The sequence below is a fragment of the Tinamus guttatus genome, unplaced genomic scaffold (assembly GCF_059628265.1).
Source record: "Tinamus guttatus ecotype Peru unplaced genomic scaffold, ASM5962826v1 Tinamus_guttatus_pri_ptg000208l, whole genome shotgun sequence".
Classification (NCBI taxonomy): domain Eukaryota; kingdom Metazoa; phylum Chordata; class Aves; order Tinamiformes; family Tinamidae; genus Tinamus; species Tinamus guttatus.
The window spans coordinates 4,250,897-4,268,985 of record NW_028288742.1 but is presented as its reverse complement, the minus strand read 5'-3'; the positions used below and the strand labels follow the sequence as shown (position 1 = coordinate 4,268,985).

Genomic DNA, 18,089 nt, shown 5'->3' with positions numbered 1-18,089 from the left:
AAGTGATAAGCATCTCAAATGCCAAACTTGTTGCCATTGTCACAACTGAAATTCAAAAACTCTGAGAAACTCAGGACTATAAAAGGCTTTGCTACAGAAGAAAGGTTGATATGATACATAAGGTGATGAGAGAAAATAAAAACAAGACCATCTTTTAATTGTGGTTCATCATGCTCTAGTGTTAACAGGTAATTATTCTTTATGCAGACAAACTTCCTTGCTAAGCTTTTGAAATTGCCTCATCTGGGGACTCAAAAATCAAATATGACCTACTGATCCTACAAGGATTTAAAGTGTTCAACGACAATTGTATGTTACTGTCATTTGCAGAATCTATTTTATGAAGCTAGAAAGATAAAAAAAATAGCTTTTTACATTTTTGCTCTATACAGTGTGCTACATGTAGTTTAAAACAATCAGTAACTACGGTAGCTGTAGCTATTTAAGAGTAATCAGTAAGCTGTTTAAGAGAGCAGTGAAAGAAATACTAGTAAATGAAAAAAATGGTCATTACAGGTGAGATGAACCACAGAAAAGAGCCAAGTACTACATAGAGAGCTCGAAAAAAAAAAAATAATAAATAAATAAAGGAGGGAGCCAAAAATAAATAAAGAAAAAAAAAGTGCATCACTGAAGTAATATTGGTATGAGTTATTGACTTAAGACACCCAAAAAGCTCACCACACTTAACATGAGCATGACCCTGACAACAGCATACCAAGGTGAAAAATCTGCAGTAATGAAGAATGAAGGCTCCTCTTCACAGACTGTTAAGGAAAGTATTCTCAAAGGGACAGCTCAAAATGATTCCACAGAATTTCTCTATAAAATGGATTTGGACATCTACATCTGGTCATCCTGTTTTTCCGACAGTGCTTTAAAAAAGTTGTTGACACAAACTTGCCACCAAAACACAAGCATTTGCTTAAAAAAATAACAACAAAGGAACATTAAAAGGTTTATTAAAGGGGGAAGGAAACAAGCACTTAACTTGTATGAAACCACAATAATAGAAGGAGTATCAAGGCTACATGTGGCTGAGCAGCTTAAAAAAAAAAAAGAAAAAAATCTTTTTTATCTTTTATGCAATACATTAAAAATGATCCGATAATGTGGAGTAATGTGTATGGCTTCCCTGAAAATGAGGAGAAAAATAATTTTTTTTTTTTTTAAGTGCTAGAGTGGAGACAGGTAAGAATCTCTATCGGCATCAAGTTTTAGTAGCTAGAAAGCCCCTGCAAATATATGGCTGTAATAAAGGATAGATTATAATGATATCTCTTAAATTACAGTTTTCCTGGAGCATATTGTACTTTCGTGTCATACTATGCAAGCATATGAGTACAACAAAAATTTAAGAACTCAGGTAACAGGGAAATAGGGCAGAAGAAAATTTTGCACTGTACACTAAAAAATATCTCAATCCAGCAGATACTACATGAGGATCAACACAGAAGTTCATTGCTCATGCAAATTACCTAACCAAGCCTCCTAAGAGGACAGTCGCTTTAAATGCTACTCCATTCATACCTATTTTTCCCTTACTGTATGCAATTATCTGCAGTAACTGTGTGGGTGCTTGTTCACAACCACTATTTTAACAAGCTAGTAAGGAGAAAATACTGTGGTTTTTTACTTTGACAAATGACGCTGCCACTATGTATTATCTACCTTATCAAAGGCTTTCTGAACACATTTGTAAAACATCAAAGTGTCAAAGTCTTTCAACAGATAACACTAAAATGACTTTTCAGCATTCTGATGCCACTTGCCTCTATCAGATGTCATCTTTTTGTCAATATCAAAAGAGGCGGAAAAAAACCCCTCTTAATTCCCAATCCACTGCTGATCTTTCTGCCTTAGAGAAGCAAGGCTCTTCATCCCACTCACAGTCATTTCTTCAGTGCTTTCACTGTGACTGACTCATCTCATTGCCCAGAAAGACAACTTTCCGTAGTTAAGAATGGTGCTGTTTTCTTCCATTCACCATGACAGACATTCCTCTGAATTCCTCTTGAACAGCAAGACTTACTGACTTATTCTGTCCTAGTATCCGAGCTACAGTTAAGCTTTCTCCTAGCGACTGCCCTGTTCACTTTTTCTGCATTTAGTTCTTCTCAAAACTGTGCATCTCATACCTATCTTTTCTCAGTTATCCTCTTCAGTTATGTTATTAACACCTCTCTTATATTCCATTCCTACACATCCTAATTCCTTTCTACGTGTCATACCAATACACATGATCTTACACCTCAGTCTTTTCTTCTTGATTCTTGCTCAAGTCAAGCTGCCAACTTCATTGTGTTTAGTTTTTCTCTTTTGTTTTATTATCTTAGAAAAAAAATCTCTGCCACAATTTTTTGTTTGCTTTTCTTTTTAAATCAAACTTCTCATCAACTGACATCACTGCATATCTTTCCTATTTCACTTTTCAAACTTTTTTTATAATGTTGAAGAAAAAGCATATACAGACACATATTGACACTCATCCGTAATATCATTGTATAAAGGAAAGGGTTTTTATACAGATATTTTCAGACAGAAGCAGCAAAAAGTAAAATTCTATAAAGCAGTCCTAGCTTCTGCTTTTTGAAGTCTGCTTGTTGTGGCTATGCATAAGTTAAAAAAAAAAAAAAAAAAAAAAAAGTTTTAAGTCTTAATAAATCTTCATGAAGTGAAGAAAGCCCCTTAGAGACCTAGCCTCCAGAATACTACCAGGAGACAGCATCTCGTTTATTTCAGTCCTTTCTGGAGGTTCACAGGTTCCAAATCACGTGTTTAATAAAAAATTGCCTACAATAGCTTTTTTTTTCTTGTCACGGTTTACTTTAGCTACTAAAAGTTATTTTGAAGGGATCTAAGAAAATATGGAGTAGTTCTACCACGAGTGACACCACCGGAAGAGTTTGAACTTAGTATAATGAGGTTAAGAATGCTGGACAGCTCTACAGCAGTAAAGATAACCAGTATTTTTGCAAGCATTTTTATTTTTGTTAATGCAAGCAAAGTCTGTAATAAAAGCAAGCAATGATTTGCTTAAAATTCAGGGACTGGAGCCAACGAGATATATGTCTGAGAAAGCTAGGAGCAAATAATGATTTCTGTGCTACCAGAGAGCCCAGTGTATACAGTTCTCTAAAAAGACTGAAGTACTCAAAAGATGTGTTTCACTGTGGTATCATCATTCTGGGATTATGCAAAACTTTCAAAGTTATGTGGCCAATGAAACGAAAACCTTATGCCTCCAGGTACTCAGGTATATGCAGATTTTGAAGTCAACAGAATTTACTAATGAAAAAATAAGGATTTTTTTTTAAATAAGGATGAGTAAAGAAGCTCAAATGTATGCTAAACAAAAAAAAGTGATTTCTTTTTCTAGAAAATTACTGAAAGTATCATTCTCCTAGAAAATTTTCAAAATAACATCTCTCACATAGTTGAAATGGCTCTGAGGCTTATGCAAGAAGAAAACAAATTCTGTTTTTTAAAGCAACAGCATCAGTTATTACAGCACTGCAAAGAACAAGATGAAAGTAGAAATCAAGGAGAAGGATAATACAGGTCACATTTTAAAGTTACCATACTTCTTCCACAGAGCCTAATCCATGAATATCCTACCTAAACCATATTAACATCACCCTGTCTTAACAAGCTGTTAGCCATCAGCTAAGCGGTAATAAGAAATCACAGGGTGCTTATTCTGTCCCAAATACAAATTCTAGCTTTCTAGTAGATAAACTTTAAAAATCGTAACTTGCATTTGCAGCAAGCTAAGCATGTGGACAAGAACGGTTGCTATAATTTGCTTAGCTGAAACTCACCTAACTATCATCAGATCACATATCCTTACCTTTGATGGACACATCCTTCTTATGACAGAAGGATTCAAAAGAGTTTAAGTGTATCCAACAGCTTTGTTAGCAAGTAGTCAGCAATATTTAAGTGCATCTCTAAGACACTATCATATACACTTCCACGGACACTTTGTGAAACACTCCCACCCCAATCCTACTCCTTCCAGAAGGACTGTGATTTTAAGATCCCGGGTGAGTCATTAGAGCTGGTGTTAAGCATTCTTACTGTGAAAGAAACAGGAGAGTTTGCTGTTAGGAAGCAAGCCAGACAAGAAAGTCAGCAGCTTGGGGAAAGTAATTTCTTGGATTATCTGAAAGAAATGCACAATCTTAGATTGAAGGCAAGAAAAAAAGAAGAATAATGACAGAATGATTAAATGAATACCATGCAACTTGAAAAATAAACATACATTTTCATCCATACATAGTAGCTCTATTACAAAGCTGCTAAAATTAAAAAGATCAGACATTTTATTTTCCAGTTCAATCAGTGCACTTACCAGCATTTGCTGTATAGAGAATGTCACTGATGGGTCAGCTGTACTTCCTCTCTAAAGTGCTCTGAGGGGAGCTCAAGTGCATCCTCTTCCTCAATCTTTGAAGTGTTTACCTGTACCACCAACTTTGAAAGTAAAAGGCAACAGGCAGGCAATGCAGAGACAGGAATGAGGCTGAGTACAGTATTATATTACTCAAAAAAATGTTCAGTGTTGCTCTTCAAATCTCACAGGCCCATAAATTTCATATTAAAAAAAAAACCCAAAATTTCAGATACTATTTAAAAGTGCTTAAAGAATTGACACTTTGGAATTAAGTCAGCAATACTAATCAGTTGACAAGAATATAAGAACATATCATCTGAAATCATATATATTACATACACATATACATAAAACAGACCATTTTTAATAAATAAAAATCATTGGTGCCCTATAATAAAAAGTAATCAGAAAACTCCCGATGTTAAACAACACATAATCACTACTGGATACTAAAAAGTAGCAGAAGTACATTATATTAGAGATGTTGATGACAGGAATTATGAAACATTATTAACGTATTTGTATATACATATCAGTGAAGGAAAAAATTGAGCAGAAGGTGGTAGTTATAGACGTGAAGACTGTACAACTGAAAAAAAATTGTCCTCAGTTCAGAAAAAGATGTATTTAATGAATATCATGTGATAACTATTAAACATTCACATCAAATTACTTTAAAATACTGCCACTCTGTTGTATCAGAATTTTATTTGCATTGAATTATTTCAAAAGAACACAAAAATTAAGCTTGCAAGATTCAGTATTTCACGCAAGAACTTAAAAGAACTGGCTAAATGCCAGTTTGGACAACTCCTGATTATACTACTTATCTTCATATGAAAGGCTAAGTATGCTGCCAGAGCATCAAAATGAGCTTGCTTTTGAGCTAATGACTTCAACTAATGAAATTTTCACCATACTGGAAGGCTATGAAGCTCTCAGAGCTTGATTTTCATAGTTCTGCATATTGACATAGCTCTATTGACACAGCAGAGTTGTTTCTTATACACTGTGCATCTTAGAAAAGGAGATGAGAAAGTTCACTTTATTTTAAAAAGGAAATTTAGGTAGTAGACAAGTTGTACAGTACTTGAGGAGCATGAGCATAATAGAGGGACTGAATTCAAGTTCTCTCTCATCCCTGTAAGGAAGAATTTGGCAATTTATATATATATGTGTATATATACACACACACACACATACACACACACTTAAATATTTTCTGTGAGTAAACTATAAAAATAGGTCAATTTCCTTTTTTCCTTTTTTTTTGCTTTGCTTTGCAAGGCAAGTAGAGAACCAAAAATGTAATAAGCAGTGGCAGAGATTTCTTATTCTATACTTTTACATGCAATATATGCAAGCAAGGAATAATTCTGCTATATTATTAAAGTAGAAAAGTTTTATGATTTCTTCAGGCAGTATGGCATTGAATAAAGCAGACATCTTGACTATAGAGGATTTTTTTGGAGAACAGGGAGCTTCTCCCTAAATTGTTAACCCTAGAGATGAATTAATTAAATGAAAGATAAGAATATAAAAGCTCCCCTTGCTAGCAGAGATAAAGTCAGGATGACTGCTGGTATGCAAGAGAAAGATTGACTACAGGAAGAAAAGTACAATAAATAAAAAGGAAACAAAAGTAGATTCATAATCTCCATTGTGTTTGTTGAACAGCCAAGAAGCAGCTTCCATGACAAATAACCAATAATAGAATACAGATTATATTAATCTTACACTTGCTACAAAAGAACCTTTTTAGAAGTGAAAACTACAGTGCACCAATACCATAGTTTATATTGAACACCTGAGACAAGACTCAACACATGTTTTTCAGGCAAAATGACCACAGAACTGGCAAGACAATAATGCAGAGAAGCTTCAAATCTGTGCAAGTCAGAAAACTGGAATCTCTGTTCACAAATGCCTAGAAAGCAAGTCAGTGAAGGGTTTCAACACTCATCCCTCTTCCCTAAACCTTAGGTTATTGATCCATTATTATTTTCTTAATGTTTCTCACTCACATAACCCCTTCTTTTTAAAAAAAAAAAAAAAAAATGTAATTTCCCTGTTTATAGGAAGAAGTGAAAACTAGGACACAGCAGAATTCCTATGTGGCCAGGATAGGAAGGGGAAGGACGTGAGCAAGTTCACTTAGACACTAACGACCGTTGCTTTCTAGCAGATCGCCATGCGATGCTCACGATAACAGCAACTGCAGGGTAAGGTCTGACAAATTGCAAACATTTAGATATCTTTTTAAGTCAAAGAAAGTGCAAGTTTCCAACATTTCATCTCTTTAAGACATAAGAAACATAGGAAGTTTCTTCATGATTTTTTTTTTAAGCACAAACAGGGAGGAAAGGCGACTGTACCGCGCGACTATGCAAGGGATGTCTCAAGCTGTCTCAGAGAAAACATCTGTATGTTCAGCATCTTCCCCTAATCTTTAGTGGGACAGTGAAGGCCACCAACACCTACCATGCTTGAAAGAAAAGTGTTATACCATCACCCTCAGGAAAAAAGTTCAAGAGCTTATGCACAAGCAGAGTTTCTTAAAACTTTTTGAAAGTATGGGCCTTATTTGGCTCATGTGGTTATGTACAAGCCCCTCGATCGGCTGCAGCTCCGTTAGCGCAGAGCGAGGGGAGTGAGAGACAGCTGCAGGTCTCCAAGGGAAGAAGAGCTGTCTGGTTTTGTGTCAGCAGTTCCCCAGCTACTAAATACTTGCAGGCAGTAAGTAAAGCCTATTCCGAGTCTTCTACCCTAGCTGAACTGAGCAAAGTGGGACTACAGGAGGAAAAAATGAAATACTACCAAGTACTTTGCGATCCCCTTGGAGTCCTTCCAAAATTTTGCAGACCTCAAAAGGCCGTATTTGAGAAATGTCCCTCCAAGACAGCTGTTATGATCACAATGTGATCACACAGCCTCTGCACCATCACTTACGGGCCCTTAAAAGAAAGTGAGAGCTTATTCCTAGAGAGCTGAAAATACAGCACTGAAACAGTCATAACTATATCCTTGAAAGCTAACGAAATCATGCCTTTTTTATTATTCCAAAGAAAATTCCCTTTTAAGGGACTTACCTTTTCCAATGTCAATGAATCCACAGGCTCAAGACTGATGGAAGCCAAGGACTGCAGAGCTGATAGACTTAATCCACCTGCTAAAAAGGATCATGCTGGAGCTGGTAAGAAGCACTGGCTACACAGTCCAAATCTAATTCTCTCAACCCAGCGCAGAGCCCCTATACAATTTTATCCACCGGTTCTTTGGCCAGGCCGAGCCTCAGAAGCAATGTGAAACCAGAAGCCCAGAGTTACACCAGTCCCTAAGTGGGTACGAGATGCAAGGCCAACACTTTGCTCCTGAAGGTCCTCCCATAAGGAGGGAGAAAAAGATCTCCCATCCAGCTATGCTGCAGCATTAACAAAAATATATACAGCTCGGCAACTCCATTTACTGAGAACTAGAAGAACAACTGTAAGGCTGAAATTAAGCTTCTTCATAAAGAAGGTGGCACCAATCTTGCTTGAACTCTTATCCCCAAAGGTTAACAACCTGAGCACACAAAACAGTGTTATCGGTATTCTGTCTCCAGGCTCAAAACGACGGAAGGAACCTATCATCACCTCAGGAATTCAGAAATACCCTTCCTAAATAAAACCCACAGGTCTAGAAAGTCTCAGTTAGTACCACCTTACATATTAAGACTAAACAATCTTTTAAAGCCAACCCTTATTTAAGCGAAGGTTTGTCAGTCTCACAGGCAAATGCTATATAATGTTTCACAGAGTCTCCAAAGCAATGCCTAATGCAACCCAAAGATGCTACAAGGTATTTTCCTCATGGTAGATTTCCACCTCCTCCCTCTTAAGGGTCAGAGTCCATTAGGATCACTAGCAAGCCCTCTGCCAGAAAATACTTTTTTTCAATATTATCAGGACATTCTCTCATCATAATTAGGATAAAAATACATGTGTACCTCTTAATATTGCTTTTCTTAATGCATGCTCCAAGAATATCTCTTGAGTTACACTCAAGATATGACCAGTAAAATACTATTTTCAGTGTCTTTCAATGACTCTGAATTCTTTTCATCCAAGGCCAGGTAAGATCTGCTTTAACAGCTTAAGAAGTTACTGATTCTACATCACTGCTATAGCCTGATCAGAAGTCATCAGCACGGCAAAACAGTCAACAGAACTGGGATGTTATGCCCATGTACCATTCTTGTTCACAGATCACCAGCTTAGTACAGTTCCAATTAAAAACCAAGGTAGCTATTTGTATGGCTACCACCATAACAACCGACCATCCCGCAAAGATTCAAAGTTTAAGAGTTATCATCTTCGAAACGCTGTACCTGAGATAGCAAAGTGGGAACTCCAGGTGCAAAAGTGAAGGTGTGTGAAAAGAACACTTCAAAAGCAGTGCCGTATTTTATTATATAGACACACACACCCGCACACCCCCATTGCTCTTAAACTAGACAAAATCTGCTGAAGCCATTATATGGCGTTGCATGACATGAACAGGACAGAGAAGAGAAATCATACATAAAATCCTGAGCACTCAGATGCTTTAGACACTTATTTCAAAATAACATATCATTTGAAAATATATTTAATTAAAAACAGCTGACTTTTTGGTATTTTGAGATTCCATTTTCAATTTCCTTTCTGCAACAAACCAACCTTCAGCCTAAGGAGCTCCTTGCTGCAAACACCATGAGCTGGAATTTCTTTCTTTCACAGTACTTCTTTCCACATTTCCTTTCATATCCCACAAAAACTCTTCAGTAATAACTTTAAAGGAATGGCAGAGACAAAACAGCTCCAGATATATGTACACATATACAGCTTTCCAAGGTAATCCACACTGCCTTGCATTTGACAGTCTAAGATCATCTTAAAACAGCGTTACCCAGAGAAGAACTTAAGCTCTATGACTGGCACCAGCAAAGATCCCAGACACTCATACCACAAACTACTCAAAATGCTGCTCCACAGCTGGATGGTGGCAGCAATAGCCCTTACACATCCCAAACAAGCATTCAAAGGAGATCCAGAGAGGACAAAGTGAGGAATATGCTGTCTATGAAAAGTGGGAAAAGAGGACTGACTGCTGCAGTGGAGCTGGTGGAAACAGGTAGGAGTAGCCACAGCAGGGTATGTTTGAGAGGTCAAGGAGTAGGAAGGCTGTGCGCAGCTGACCTAAAGAAAGTCAGAAAAGGGGAGAAAGTTTTGCATGGACATTTTTGTTTGGACATGCTGAGAGACAAGATACTGTATAATTCCTCCAAGGCATTATATTCATATTCATTCCCATTAACATAATTAATCCAGAACTGCAAAATAAAGTTCTCAACTGAAAATCGGGTAACCAAAAAATGGAATAAACTATCATCTATGCACATTTCATCACAGGGGAACAGAAATATCCGTATTAAACTGAAACGCTTCCTTTCTCCTCCTCTAATTTCTGTAAACTCACCATAAAAAAAAGTGAAAAAGGGGCACAAAGCTCTGGAGTCCTTATTAATTAGAAAGGCTTTTAAGAATGCCAATATTTCTCTTACTTCAGCTTACAAAGAAGGTCCACATTTGGCTTTTATTTAAACAGAATGCAGGAAGCTCTAAAATGAAACACACAAGAAAACTACAGCTTATCTAAATCAGGACAGCATATGTTGACAAGAACACTGATAACACTGACTATGATTCCAGATATAAGTGCCTAAAAAAGCATTAACACTGAACACCTACAATTCCAGATATGTCTAAAAAAAAAAAAAAAAAAAAAAAAAAAAAAAAAAAAAAAAAAAACGAGAGCGGCAATGAAGAGGGAATCTTCTTAAAGGTGCCTTTCCAGAGACTCCATCTGCAAGCAACTAATTGTAACTCTTCTGATATGATGATTCAAAATTATATGAGAAAAGGAAAGCAACAATCTTACACCAAAAATACTAATTCCTGATCAAATGAGGAAGTATTTTGTTGTCTCTTCTTCCCCAAATCTGTTAGAGTTTTAGAAACCACACCTGTTTCAGCATTAAACTTCAGCATAATTTTGAACGATATCTTTATTAAAACAATATAAGCTTTAAGGTATGTTTTTCTGAAAGACGTCATATATTCAAACCCCAGGGAAAGGTAGACAGAAAGTATCCAGAGGCGTGTTCACACAGCCCATAACAGTACATCAACTCAACGTAGATCAGTAGAATCACAACTGTGACTTTTTGTCATGATCAGCGGACAGAGAGCAAACACATCATCACATTTCCATTTGCACACTGCCAAACCACACAGGAAACCCTACACCCCCAGTTGCTAGAAACTATTTGACCCATGTAAATACCTGTCTGTTCTACCGTTTACCACAGAAGAAAAACTTCCCATTTTGCCAGTCCACCTGAAGTAGTTTGCTACCAAAATCTGCTCATCACGTCAAGATAAGAGAAACCTCTGTACTGTTATTTTCCATATTTTCAGTGTATATACCACCTGCTTGTCATGCATGAAGGTCCAGCCTTCTGAACCACAGCCAAATGGAAATATCTTAAAGGAACAACAGTGAATCTCCTCATAACCAGGGCCGTATGTCTGTCTTACTGCCCATGATATTCTGGGCTCAGGCAGCATCCTTGTAAAGTCTATGAAGAAAATGTTTGAACGCCCATGACAAGACTCTGCCCTGCGCTTACCTATAAAGTTAGAGAAGTAATTATAAGCCTCCAACCAGTCTGGAAATGAACTTTACACTTGCAATTCCAGCAGAACATATTTAGTTTTTCTAAGTTTAAACAATTTTGAGTTTCTTTTTTTTTTTTTTTTTTTCCCCAGAAACAAAGAAAGTTAGTTGGTCAAAACAACCCCTAGAATCTGACGTGTTTCCAAGTTTTCTAGTCCAGCTGGTTAAAATGTTCATAAACATTTTCAGAAAATAGCAACAAAAAAAGTAAATATTTTACTTTCTCACACCCACAAGTTGCCTAGGTTCTGGTTGCCTTGCTTTCAGTATTGCCTGTTATAGTGGAATGTCATCTGTGCCAAACCTCGGAACAGGTATCGTGCTCTGACAAGCAGTTCTACCCATTCTAAAAAGCTTAATCACGTTGCTTTAAAATCTGACACTTTGCTTAAGTTCTAACCAGTCCTAATAGATCACATTGAAATAACTGGACAATATTTCTAAAAACAGCACCCCCAAAAATTATCATATTCACTACATTCATTGTATTCTTTCCATATATTATATACTCATTACATTATTATTCAGTATTTATCAGATCATTTCCCAATAGACATCCACCCTTTGAGGTCTACACTATAACACAGACAGTAAACTAATGAAGTAGATTACAAGGAGGCAGGTGAGTTTCTTTTGGATTTACTGGTCCCAGGGTATGCCCAAATGTGAGATTTGAGAAATATATACCCCAAGTACTGCAATATTCACCACCAGGAATGTGAAGCTTCACAACACTGCAAGCTTCTGGCACCCAAAAATCAATCACGCCTTCCACCATAAGCTAAAACCAAGTTCACCATTTCCATGTCCCCAACATTTCCATGTTCAGCCCTTAAAACACATTTCTCCTACTCAACGTTTTGTTATATCCTCGTTTCTGATCTATTAACAACCGTGACATGAAGCAGAAAGAGGAAGTGTTGCTTGTGGACAACTCAAACAGCAACTCCAAGCAGCTGCTCTGAGTAGGAGGGTTTTCAGAGGAGGTAGAGGACTAAACAACAAAGCATTTAGGATGATGATCAGATTGCGTCCTCTTCACAGTACATGCCTTTCACATTTACTTCACCAAAAACCACTCTGGGTTCTATCAGGATAGCACCCAAGAACCCTCTAGTGACTTTCACATTCTCTTGACACTGCAGATGAACAATATTTTTGACGTACTCACAGATGAAGAACCAAGACAGAGAAAGGTATCCCTTAAAATCGACATAGAGGCTCTGCCACCTAGTGGCATCCAGAGCCTCAAGTTCTGTTGTGTTATTATTGTTGTTATTATTACTAACTAGATGCATTTAACAGCACAGAACAGGACACAGAATGGATTCACTAGCATGAATTACCAAATTGCCGAGCCCAGCTCCCCAGGGCTTTGTTTCAGAATTGCATTCTGTGGCACCTGAGAGGATGAGGGTTTCAACTGAAGATTTCTAAATGTTAGGACATTCATAATGTGTCTCCTCATCCCTCCCCCTACCAATGCAGATTTCCTGCTGCCTGACATTCAAACTGATTTCGTTTGCATTCTCTCTTATATAGCCAGTCATCCATTTGCAATACTTGCATATCTTTGATATCCCTGTGCTCGTCGTAACCACGGCAAGAGACGCAGGAACTGCTGGAACCACGGCAGCAGACACAGGGAATGGCAGAGATGGACAGACCACAAGAGCAGAATCAAAAAAGCCTAACTTTTGTATGGTATCACCCACCTTCACTTGGCAATAAAGAACCTTTATGAGCCTTACCAGCCTAAAGGATTCCCTGATCCCATTCACAGCATGGATCCATGCACAGGTATGTCAGTGCAACCAAGACAGGAGATACAGCATAGGTCAGAGGCGGGAATTTCTTAAGGTAACACTGCTAGTAGAAGTCCTCCAATTTGTCCAGTCACAAACTCAAAAACTCCCTTTTCCACTAGAGATTCAAAGCCAAAAGCACTTTGATGCTTAAACTGGGTCAGTCTTTGTTTATACAAAACACAGATGGCAAAGGAAGTATCACTCAGTCAATGTTACTCAGTATCACTTCCCAGAATCAGTCCAAGTCACTGGACTATGAAGGGCAGTATATCCTATCTCTCCTACAACACTATTGTACACAAAATCCTATGAAAGGAACATTCAGAGAGCGCATACCACAGAACAGAAAAGTAGGTACCAAACAACTGAATGCCATTTAGAAGATTTGCTTCCTCTGGGCAAGTTTTGAGGACCTAATTTCAAATGATCAGATCTCTAAGCCCTCCTCAGCAATATCCACACGGATGCGTGAGGTTCCACTCCTCAGCTGTCAGCTTTTGTGACCCTGTGTAATCCATTAACATTTCTGGGCTAGAGTTACCAGATTCCTTAGCAGCTAGTTTTGGACATTTTAGTTTCAATACAGAGGGGAAAATTAGCAAGCATAATGAGTAGGATCACAAATACTATACGGTTTTAGCTTTGAAACTCTTGACAGTTTGCCGTCTCCTCTTTTTTTCTTTTTTTTTTTTTTTTTTTTTTTTTGTCTAACTTCATAGCAATTCCACTCTACCCCAACTTCCTTATCTTTAAGCTGCATGGCAACAACCCTTCTCAACATGGAGAGGGAAGAGGATGAAGATTGGCCACGTGAGACCATGGGTGAGCCCACATTGCACGGCTAGCAATGATTTACAGTTCCTTGTTGGACTTTTATCAGAAAGTAAAAGAAGGGTGAAAAAAAAGTTTCATTTATTTTGTATTCTACAGCTTTGAATTCCAGCTGTGTAAGCTATAACTGCAAGACAAATAAGTGACAACTACCACAGTGATGAAAAGAGGTGCACATGTACCTTGATGTGAAACACATTTGATCACTCACTGATGAGGTCTGTGGACAGCGGCTGTAAAGATACACTAAACTTCTGCTAGAAAGCAAAACTCTTTCCCTTGTCATCAACCTCGTAGCTTTCACAGCAAAACTCCCCAGAACTGAGAAGGAGAACAGAGACTGCTTGAATAAACGTGTTGGCAAAGGAGCACTTCACAAATTTAGGACTGTTTGAGCAGAAACCAGATACAGATGGCTCTTGTCTGCAATGCCTGAACCAAACCAAGTACAACTTAACATAAAAAGTGTTAGACTTTCTTATAGTGAGTATTCATACAGTTGCCTAAATGCAGTAAACTACCAAAATATCAGGGCACCCTTCATAAGTGCTGTGCTGTATCGGGGATGCACATACCTTCGCCTCACTTCAGCGGTTTCACTTAACCTCACCTCATGCTTTAGGCCCTGAACAGCTCTGACAAAGCCCAGCACTATCCCAGCTCTCGGAGCACAGTGAGCCACAGATCCCGATTTAGGGACGCTCCCCACAAGCAGAGGGTAATCAGAGTCCTCATTTACTTCTGGTTTCAGAGAATAGATTACTCAGAATGGCATGGTGCAGCTAGGTTGTTTACAGGACCTGAGTTGATATCAGTGTGTATCTTCCCCTCTATTTATGTAGGAGGGTTAGCTCCTACAGACCTAGGTCAGGAACCTTATTACCCTGCTGCAGAACCTTTACAAAGGCCAAGGAAATGCAGTTATTTTCTTTTTAGTCTTGATAAAGCAAGTTAGAATAGCCTCATATATCAAAAAAAAAAGTTTTTAAAAATACAGCACATTTATGTTGTGAAGGACAATGTACATTTTTTTCTACTCTCACTTCCATGTACAGGTTTCTGAAGCTGTACTCATTTGGTAAACCTTACACTAATCATGGTTTGCAAGAGAGAGAGATTTATGGCTGAATTGGTTAGTCTTCCTGATGCCTTTTAAGCAATGCAGCCCTACAACTCAGGTAAGACCCTGGAGTCGGGATCTTAGTCCTTTCCACTCCCTGATTACTACTGTGTTCCACAAAAATTCCACTTTCCTGAAGCAATGAGTTTCTTGCTTAGCACACCTAGAGTCAAGGCAAGGCATCCTGTGCTAGCCAACCACTCTTATGCATTTCAACTCTCCAGCACTAGGAGGAGATATTTGGAAAAAAAAATAAGACATTTCTTCTCATTCCCCTCACAAGTTTGATCTTGCGGGGCTCACTTGGCATTTTCAAGTTGTCCTGAGTTTACTTGGGTCTAATTCAGCACTTCTGGGATCTACTAACATCTTGTTTAGCAAGATCTTCAGTTTAAGGAGACAGTACGTAGCTCCAATTGCTGAAAACAAGCAACCTCCAAGTCTGTGATTTTGCTTTTGTGTTACATGCAATCTACGCAGGAAAGGCATATCCGTATTGCCCTCCAGACTTTAACAGTGCAATAAATCAGACGCAAGGCTTGCTTTATTCCGCACCTGGCTTCTTATTCAGCCTGCAGTACGGGGTATCAGTCATGTGTTTAGCAGACAATCTTCAGCGTTCCAAGTGGCTTTCTCCAGAAGCATCCAGCCTGGCCCTCTATAAAGCACTTTATAATTATCTTCCAGCCTGGCTTCTAGAATTCAGGAGAGATTAAGGACTCTTGTCCCAGCCCCTTAGAAAACAATCAATCCATACTCCAGAAAGAGCCAAAGCAGTAAGAAACACGCAGCTCTGGGCACTACTGCTGTCCTCTATCGCCTTCCCTAAGAAGCCTGCGGTGAGGGCGAGGGGGAGGAGAGGACCAGGCCTGCACAGGAGTGTGCCAGATAGCTGGAAGACTCGGAGCAGATGGCGAGAATGTCAGGAATTTCCTCCACGGCACTCTGCGACTGTACCCAACAGCCAAAGGTCAAAAGCAGATTTAAGTTTCAAAATTTGTTTGTTTTGTTTTTTAAATTAAGGGAGCATTTTCTATGCCCTTCAGAAGTTATATGCCTGTACCAAACACATTTAACATATTCGTTCATTCAGAGGAGTTGAGATTCTGGCATATGTGTCTGACAAGTCATTAAAATCCTCATACCCTAAAATATGTAGATTGGTTTGTTACTATGCCAACAATTTTTACATGTCCCTAGAATTAAGTTGATCATACAAGTACTATTTGTTCTCTTCCAAACAGAAGTCAGGAATTAATGAATATTTTTCTCTTCCATACAGAAGGACAGACTTAACATTAAAGGCAGTAAAGCTAATATACTTTATTCTGTATAAGTTACTTCGGAAAGAAGGATGAATTTTCTTTTCTTTTTTTTTTTTTTTTTTTTTTTTGGAAGAGGGCAGTATTTCAACATTTGGGGAAGGTTTTTTTTTTTGGGGGGGGGGGTATTTTTGGTATTTTTTGGTGCAGGGGTTTTTCAACAGAAAGAAGTGAAAAACCCCAACACTTAAAATGCAGAACAGTCAAGGGAATCTAGAACAACAGGCAGAAGAACACAAAACTGGAATTAAGGAAGCTGTAGGGCTATTGCTTTTATCAACTAAGGCTAACAACTCCTTTGCTTTTCGGCGCCACTCAGCTACAAGGTCAGCGCTTCACCTATAGAGCATCTGTTTTCTCATCAATCAAGTACAGGAATCCTTTTCCTTATGTTCACTGTAGGTAAACAGCTGCCCCAGTATTTGGAGCAGAGTCATTTTGTTTTTAAGTATCCACAGAGAGCACACAGGTACCACATGCACTCAAGTTTAGCTTGTTAAGATACTGGCTAGAGTAACACTTCATTGCAGAGTGACAAAGATGTCAGGAACTGAATTTTCGAAAAATACAGCTACAATTAGGTACTTTAACTATCATCTATTAAATAGTGCAATCAAACAACACTTGCTTGAGCCTAGAAGAGCAGAGTAATAGGCAAATTTCAGTAAAAGAAAGGAGGAGGAAAAAAAAGAAAAAGCACAAAAGTTCTTGCCTAGCTCACTTAGCCTTTCTGTCAGTGACAGCTTACAGCTCACTAGCTTGAAGCAGTCACAGCTACAGGAAAAAGAGGAAAGAAACCCCCAAATGTTTTGCACATTCTGTTTATTTTTCCTTCTTTTAAAGACAAGAAGAGATTTGGCTGAGGCTGCCTTTTGTATATTGAGGAGGGGAAGAAATGTTTCATCTTCCAGCAAGCACATAGGTTAACAGGGAAACAGGCACGGTTGGAATACATATTGCTAGAACAGGACAGCTGAAAAGAACGGATGGACTTAAACTTTCAAGTGTGCTGAAAAGCTTGAAGTTGCAACAGCTATTCAAGTATTCTTGCTATACTTAAAGCTCTTATGAAGTTTCCTAAGTTTGGTTTGCCCCATGTACAGCCTGTTTGGAGGCAGAGCCAATGGAACTTGATCAGCACCGCTCTTTTCTCCCTTGTCCTCCACACTTTCCATCTTCTGCAAGGGGATTGTTCCACTTTAATCAAAGTATCTTCAAAAGCCAACTGGGATTCAGGATCTTCCTGAGGTTCTATCCACATAAGAAAATTACCTCGGTTCCTATGTATTAGGAGCTACACACATTTCCATAAAATCAAGGTAAAGCTACAATGTTCATTACAGCTGTAAGTAATTTCTGTGATGCTAACACTACCCTTTTTCCAAGCAGCTACTCAGTTTGTGGTTTTCTCTAATCTTACCTAACAGTTTCTGTGGAACAATTTTCCCCCCCCACTAATACAAACAGCAGTATTCATAATTCAATTAAGCTTAAAATAAAGTACCAATATAGAAATAACACGTCAGTTTCTGTTTATGATGCCTTTTTGAGACCTCTGCAAGCTTCTCTGTTAGCTTGAAATTCCATAGTTCAGATGTTGTGTGAGTGACATTATCCTAAAAAAATAGGACATGCCAAAACCCTCAATAGATTAGAAATGCATCATGCTTCCTTGACAAAGGGACAGTTCTCTTGAGAGGCTGGAGGTAAGAAGTGACAGGTCCTGCAAATCTAACACTCTTCAGTTTTGCTATGAAGTCAACTGCATTGACAGATGCACTATTTCACAAGACACTATCAATTAATGATAATTGTTCTCCCTTTTGCATTTTTAAAGATTTGTGTATTCAAAT

The 18,089-nt window shown here is 38.2% G+C and overlaps 1 protein-coding gene across 1 annotated transcript in view; it reads right to left on the bottom strand.

Moving 5' to 3' along the window:
* The window catches only part of CRIM1 (cysteine rich transmembrane BMP regulator 1), a 171,288-nt gene that overhangs the window by 132,965 nt on the left and 20,234 nt on the right, over positions 1 to 18,089 (bottom strand). The gene's annotated exons all lie outside the window — the stretch shown is intronic.